The sequence below is a fragment of the Neopsephotus bourkii genome, unplaced genomic scaffold (assembly GCF_033783945.1).
Source record: "Neopsephotus bourkii isolate Nb327-2 ecotype Australia unplaced genomic scaffold, CSIRO-AGI_Nbou_v1 NB_121, whole genome shotgun sequence".
Taxonomy (NCBI): domain Eukaryota; kingdom Metazoa; phylum Chordata; class Aves; order Psittaciformes; family Psittacidae; genus Neopsephotus; species Neopsephotus bourkii.
The window spans coordinates 1,633,686-1,641,278 of NW_026900638.1; the positions used below are offsets into that span (position 1 = coordinate 1,633,686).

At 37.6% G+C, this 7,593-nt stretch overlaps 1 long non-coding RNA gene across 1 annotated transcript; it reads right to left on the reverse strand.

Moving 5' to 3' along the window:
• Nucleotides 1–1,993: 1,993 nt before the first annotated feature.
• On the reverse strand, nt 1,994–3,833 carry LOC133218773 (uncharacterized). The gene is made up of 2 exons (XR_009727262.1): nt 3,728–3,833; nt 1,994–2,322 (listed from the first exon to the last, which is right to left on the reverse strand). It is a non-coding gene; the product is annotated as an uncharacterized LOC133218773 (long non-coding RNA).
• Nucleotides 3,834–7,593: the final 3,760 nt, after the last annotated feature.

Sequence of the window (7,593 nt, forward strand, 5' to 3'; positions counted from 1 at the left end):
CTTGTAAAACAGAAGAATTATCCACGCTTTAAGGTGGGCCAACTAGGTCAGACCTCACAAAACATACATATAATCTGTCTTATTCAATGCAGCTTCACTGTATATTGCATATGTTGGATAAGGGAGACTAGTGAGCCCTTCACTTCTTGTGCATAAACACTGAAAGGAAGGTTTTCTTTTCCAAGTCATTATTCTTACTACTAGCCTAGAATATTTATGACCTGACCTAACTCAAGCTTCCTTGTGTGACTCCTGGACTATAGCATTCACAGAGAAATCTGTTTACAGAATCAAGGGCTTAGTTCTGCAATGTGCATTCCTGCTATTATTGCCAAGCACAGACAGCTTTTATTATCTCAGTGGCAACATATAGCCCTTGGTATTTGGATGAACTCATCTGTAACTGGAAAGTGTGATTGCTGATTCAGTTTTGCTGTAACAATATACTTGTAGTCTAAAAGAGGTTAAAATATGATGTGGTTTAGCTGGAGATACTAATTCAATGTGTGCTGAAATTAGTGAGTGCTTCAGCACTGATTTCATTAGGCACAGGATCAGGCCTTTTGAGTTAGGGCTGATGAGTATGAAACATTTACTTGCCATCACTTGGGCATGTTACTGATTTGAGAGGTCTCCAGGGAAGGCAGCACAATGGGCAAGCGGCAGTTTCACATGAAACCTGAATTACAGAAAACACTACTGTTTTCCTTTGATTATTGAATTTGCAGTTTCAGCATGTGTTTATTTGTGTCTGTGTAGCAAATTTACTGTTGATAAAATAACTACTAAAGCTTCAGAAAGGAGAATAAAACAAGTTCCTTACAGAAAATGTGCATGAGATGCTTAGAAAGCACTGGGGGCTATGAATAAAATCTCAGATGAGAGATACATACTTATCATATCAAAAAAACAGATGGAACAACAGAATGCATGCAAATTCCCTTATGAAATTCATATATATGTTGAAATATATATATTTCACAGCATCACATACCCCCAGAATAAACAGTTTTCCTACAAGATGACACAGAAATTAGGGTGAAGAACAAGTCATTAAAGCCTGCAGATAGGAAAAGAAACAACTCATGGTAATTAAATCCAAAGAAGACCATGAAAGGATCTTGGTATTATGGAAGTAAAACTATCTGGAAAGGATCTGGAAGTATCTTCTCCAATATCTATTTCTCAATATTAAATACAGCTTGATGGCAATAAGCATAAGTTATACAGGGTGAAAAGGGAGGGACAGCGATAGAGGACCTCATAAAGTTAACTGTGTTCATTAAAGAAAGATCCCTTGGCACCCCCAGAGGCATTTCACTGTTCAATGGATATTGGCCTCAAGAGGATAGAAAGATGTTAAATGCATGACAACCAGGACAGAAATATGACAATTCTAATGCATTAAACAGATCTTCTGAGCTGCTATGCACTACTCCTGACAGCCCTTCCCAAAAACACCAAAGGCATCTGTAGCATACAGTGAAAATGATTAGGGTCATAGAAAAACTCCTTATGAAAAGGAAGTGTAAAACTCACATTCATTACCTTTACAAGCAGTTTAGCACCTGGCAAATTAATTAATATATTTGCGATTGCGAAACAGCAATGGAGCTTCCTGTTCCATGATACAGTAACAGAGACAACCAGTGAATTGCAAAGGTGGCAGGTTTGGGGTTGATGAAAAGGAAGGAACATTTCACACAAATCATCATTAAATTGTAAAACTACTTGCCCTACACTGTAGTGAAAGAAAATACTTGGAGAGTTTCAGGAGGGATCTGCATTTCTTTATTGTTAGCAAAGATATTTAGCATCTAAGAGCTCACTCCAAACGAGAAAATACTGCTGGAGGAGAATAATAATATCATGCCTGATGTCAATCAGTCATTTACTGATTTTACCAAGCAGGCTGAGACCAGCTAAGCAGAGGGATTACTCCACACCTGCCTTCTCTGGGGGCTTCATGAAACATCTGGTACTTCACGAGTGATGTAGCTTACTGGTCTATATGCTTATTGGTTCAGATACAGTTAGATGATGCTTAGGATCCAAAAGAAATGAAAAAATAATGAAGTCCTGAAGCCAAATGTTTCAGAGTGCTCTAGTAAAAGCTGATGTAAGGCCGTGGGGATGAGATTCTGCAGCACACTTTATTTATTGCCTCATCAGCACAGTGGGAAGGATTTGAATGATGTCAATGACTGTAGCCCATCACTTGCATTTGTCTGATGCTTTGCTGTCCAGGAGCCAGAAAACTCCTATGGATCCATTCCATCTGTGCTCTTTTTAAACATCCGATGGTTTCATTGCCAAATTTACCTGCAAATAAAGTACTGCTGGAGAATTTCTCCAATTTGATAAGATCTTGTTGCAAATGTTTGAAATTAGTAAAGGGGAAATAAACATTTTGGACAGTCTTTCAAAACAATACATAGAACAGGAATTCACTGTCTGAATATACCCAGTTGCTTTTTCTGTTCTTGTTAGAAGTACTACTGATCGGGTACCAGTGCACTTGATGAATTCTGCTGGTTAAAATGTGCCCCATGGTGATTAATTACGCATTTTATCCCCCAAAAGCTGCACATAGGTCTCAGATCCTGGTTTATAACATTTTCCTGCTACGCTTGATCTTCTGGTATGGTATTTTAGTGACCTCCTGGGAATACCAGAGAGCTTATATGAAAAAAGAAATAATAAATAATAGGGTGGATAGAGCTTGAACCCTTATCCCCAGTATAATTAAACTGTGTGTCATATATACTCCTAGTCGCTAGATACTTTAAAAACCCTTAGAACATTTTTTCTATTTAACTTTTACTTATTTTACCATCCATTTACTCATGTTTTCCCAGATTTATTTGACTATGCACTGCATGTAGTGATGACTTCATCTCAGGAGGAATCAGCTAGCAGTGTATTATTTCTTAGTGACATTGTTGTTTTTTCTTGTTGTGATGAACTTCTGCCTTCTGAGAGAACAGAGAGAAAAGTGAGAACAAATTATTTCATTTTCAGAACTCATTTTTGTTCTTTGTAGTTAGTCAATACTTTTTATTAAACTGTTATCGAAGCAAAATTATTTATTGACCTTTCAGGCTGAGCAAATGACTTTTTTTTGATAAAGACAGAAAAGTCATGACTGCAATAGCTAACATTCAATAAAAATAATACTGTAATCTTGAAAAATTAAAAATATTTTCCAGATGAAAACATGATAAATGGTTATGACACTGAATGTTTGAGCAGAAACTGTACTTCCCGCAGGAAAAATTTGTTTTAAATAGCAGTATTTTTTTCCATAAAACATCTCAGTCTGTACTTCTAAATTAATAAGAAAATACCTTTTTTTCTTTACTCATGATATTTTTCAATACATATCAGGAAACACAGAATATTTTTAACCCATGCAAACACTACCAAATGGTGATAACTGTTATTTACGAAGGAATTAATGTGCTTAAGGCAGCCACTAAAAGTATGCCTACACTTATCGGTGCCCATGTCTTGGCTCCTTCTCTTTAGTATTGGGAGAGAAGTTAAGCCTGTGTGGAAGTTCTTCAGTTTTATCATGACCTCCTATTAATTAATATACCCTGCAGAAAAGAATGGGCTGAAACCTGACAGGGCAATAATGTGTCAATACAGCTAACAACTAGAGCTGAATTGAGTCTGGTCATGAGAGAGGATTTGTAAACGTTCACAACCACCTATTTAAACTTACCTTGTAAAACAAATAAGGGCAGTAAAATCAAAGATCATCAGGAAAATCAAGTTGTCAGCATAACCCAGAGAGTCTTGTGAGGGCTTGGATCCACTGTCAAAGTATTACACGTCACTTGAGGCACCTTAACTGTCTGTGCATGTTTTTAGCTTGTAGCTAATATGAGATAATTGGACTAAAGCTAAATTGAATTAGCTTGCGATAGCCTGACTAATAGGACACACATGGACAGTCACTGTGGCTCACCTAGACTGGTAACTGGTTCAGCTGAGATAATTTGTTCATCTTTGTGAGCCCTGGGAAGCAAGTGTCAACCTTGGTGACCCTTCAAACTAGACAAGGCTTAAATGTATTCTCTGAATAATCCTGAACTTTCAGAGTAATGGACTGGATGATTCAATTTGACTTTTTAATTTCTTGACTGTTTCGAGTTTCTGAGAATGGCTTCCCTTTAGCCTCCTTCCTAAATCACTGCAAGATACCTCAGAGGGGTTTTATAGCCTACCTTACAAGCAAGTTGAGCTTGCGTATTTCTGTCATAGCAGCCAACTACTGTGGCATCCACTGAGTACTTTATGCCTCATTGGCATATCTGATAAACAGAGGAGACACAACAGAAAAGCTACAGATAGGAAGCCAGAGGCATAGCAATACAGTTTACATCTGTGATGGGCCTGGATTGAACCACTCATTGTGAGCAGAAGTGCTGAAATTCATGCTTATTTAGGGCAAGTATTCCTTCTTAAGATAACAAAGTGCTTATTGCTGGAAAAAACTCAGAAGCCTGCCTGAGATCTTACGGCTTCTGGATTTACTTTTGTGCAGTGACCTGCACACTGGCAGTCTTTTGATAGAAAGTTTGCTGAAAAGTTTCTGAGAGTCTGGCAGAGTGCATCGCAGTCTGTTACTGTCACCTGCTGGAATGCCAGAGCTGAAAGATTTCCTAACTCAAAAGGTAAAATCACCTGTCATGGCAGGAACCATGTTGCATGGCCATGGCGTTTCCAAGCTTCAACTTAAAAATAAGTTAAAAGTTTTTCTTCTTGCTGTTCTGATTCAATGTCTCTAGAAAGTACATCTTCCAAAGGTTGGTTACATCTTCCACTTTACCCATGACTAGGTTTTTTCCTTTCCTAGTACTGTTATTTCATATTCCAACAGATAACTTTGTAGCATGCATCTGAAGATATATGTGCTTTTAAGCGTGTTAAATAGGGTATTAAATTAGTTATGGCGTACAAAGCCCCTCTGTGTTTGCTTTTCTAGTGAGGAGCCAATATAAATATTCAGTGTCATGAGCAAAATTATTTTCTATCATCTTGTTTTGCTTATTATGGGCAGTAATCTCTTTAGAGTTGCAGACTCAAAATATTTCTACCAGTAATGCTGTTTCCTTAAAGAGAATAAGGAGGATCAAAATGAAAGACGCGCAGAGGTCGCTACTTCAATAATGCTGGAAAAACGCTGGTGAAAAAACACAGCAAACCTCTATGTAATTGTGTAGTATAAGTTCAATCTGATGTATGGGATAAGAACCCTTTTACCGAAAGTTATCAAACCAACAGGTTGGTATCCAGTTCTCCATTAAAAGAGAAAGGCATCTACAAAAGAGATCCCAATTGTCTTAGACATCTATCTCTGCACTGGATGAATCACCCTCTGGAGCCTATGTCTCCTTTTGGCTAGATACATCAGATTTGAAAAGCTGCAACAAAGCCCAGCTGGAAGAGTTCATATTTTCCTATACCAGCCTTCTTAGTTGTCCATTTTTGAACCTTAAATGACTTAGATTGGTGCCCCCAGCTCTCAGTTTCCCTGTGAATGTTACTGTATTAATGAGATAGCTTAGATCCTATGAGATTATTTTTATCTTCCATTGAGTGTCTCCTTACATAATAGATTGTCACACTGGGAGCACACATGGAAATTATCATCCTGTGTTTTTTGCCTGAGAGCATTGCAAGGGAATTTATGCCATTGCTCAAGGTTCTACTGAAATAAATAACTTAGGGGAAGTTCAGGTTGGATATATGAAGTTCTTTACTGTGAGGGTGGTGAGGGACTGGAACAGGCTGCTCAAAGAAGTGGTAAATGCTCCATCCCTGGCGGAGTTCAATGCCAGGGTGGACAGAGCCTTGGGTGACATGGTTTAGTGTGAGGTGTTCCTGCCCAAGGCAAGGGTTTGGAACTGGACGATCTTAAGGTCCTTTCCAACTCAAACCATTCTATGATTCTATGAAAAAAGCCCTCTCTTTTTTGTACTGCAGACAATTTATGAAGAGAAAAACCCTGAGTAAGACTTTTAGAGTCCTCCGTTGAAGATTTGCCACTAATTTGCTCTAGCATTACAATCCTATGCAAGAAGTACTCCCCTTTCAGATTTTTTTTCCTTTTCTAATTCTACCTATATCAAAGAAAAAAAACAGTCATGGATTGCAGTGGGAAAAATGGTTTCAATTCAATTATGCATAATGTAATTTCACAGCAACTATATCATGTGTTTGCTCATTTTTCTTTTTACTGCTTTTAACATGATATAAAATGGAGACAAGGATATTATAAGTGCCTGTGCTGGTGGTATTTCTGCAGATGGGAAGGGACTGAGAGGGGTTAGCTGAATCTGTATTTTTGGAAATAATTGCTTCATTACTTGAGTTAGTTACATGGAGCTGAGCTGATGTGATTCTCCATCTGTTTCTGTTCATTTATTGAAGTAGTGCCACTGGACATTAAATAAGAGCTGTATGCAGCCAGTGCAAGAAACTCAAAGAAGTCAATACGAAAGTGCTGAGGCTGTGGCTTGTATTTCAGTGAGACAAGGAGAGATTTGGTGGGCAAAGTACAAGCTTCGTATTTTTTATATGTGAGCTCTATTTTCAGCACTACCTCAGACCTCCTATACAGCTTCATGCAGAATGTAACTGCTCTGGACCTTCAAACTACAGGTGTAAAATGGGAATTGTAAAGATGATGATTGGTTTCCATTTCATTGTGCGTATCTAATTTAGTTTCTGGGATTAAGGATTTCCCCTTCATTCATATATGTAGCTTTGCATAGGCCTATGTACAACACCTTGCCTAGTGAGGGATAGATCTCTGTCAGTACTTGCTGATTTATTTAATTAAGATTATTATTAAGTGTTTAAGTAAGCTAGCCCTTCTATCTTATGCAAGCCCTATGGATTTTTAGTAAAATTATTATTCTAGGGTCTCAGAAATAGATCTGTATGAACCTCTTCTAATTAATGCTTTTGACTTGAACTCCTTTTCTATGATATTGCATGCTTAATATTATACTTTTCTTGGAATAATGGAAGTAACATTGCATGCTTAATATTATACTTTTCTTGGAATAATGGAAGTAACATTGCAAAATGGTTTTGGATCTGTGGACTACTGATGGATTGTGCCTCTTTAAAATGTACTTTAAGCAAATATCATTATGTGATGATCAAAAAGCAAAAATCATTATTTTGCAATTATAACTTGTGTGTATACCTTTGGCTCACTTGGTGGTTTTAGACATATTCAGATCATGAGGTCCTTCTCAGCTTTCCAAAATCTGCATGTGTAACCTTATCACAGTGAAATAAAAGTGAATTTTTCATGTCAAAAACATCCAAACAAACCTATGAGTACGTTGCTAAGCTGCAGCTCTCAAAAGGAATGACAAAGCCATGTTACAGAGCTGTTGTGATTGCCAGGGGCTCTAAATGGTCAAGTACGGAACAGAAAGTATTTTACTGACCCGTGTCACCTCAGATGATGAAATAAATTTTGTGGCCAGAATCCATGTTTTTCGTACTGGTTCCTCTACATTGATAAGCACAGAGAAAAGCAGTTTTATTTGGCCTGTCTCTGAACTG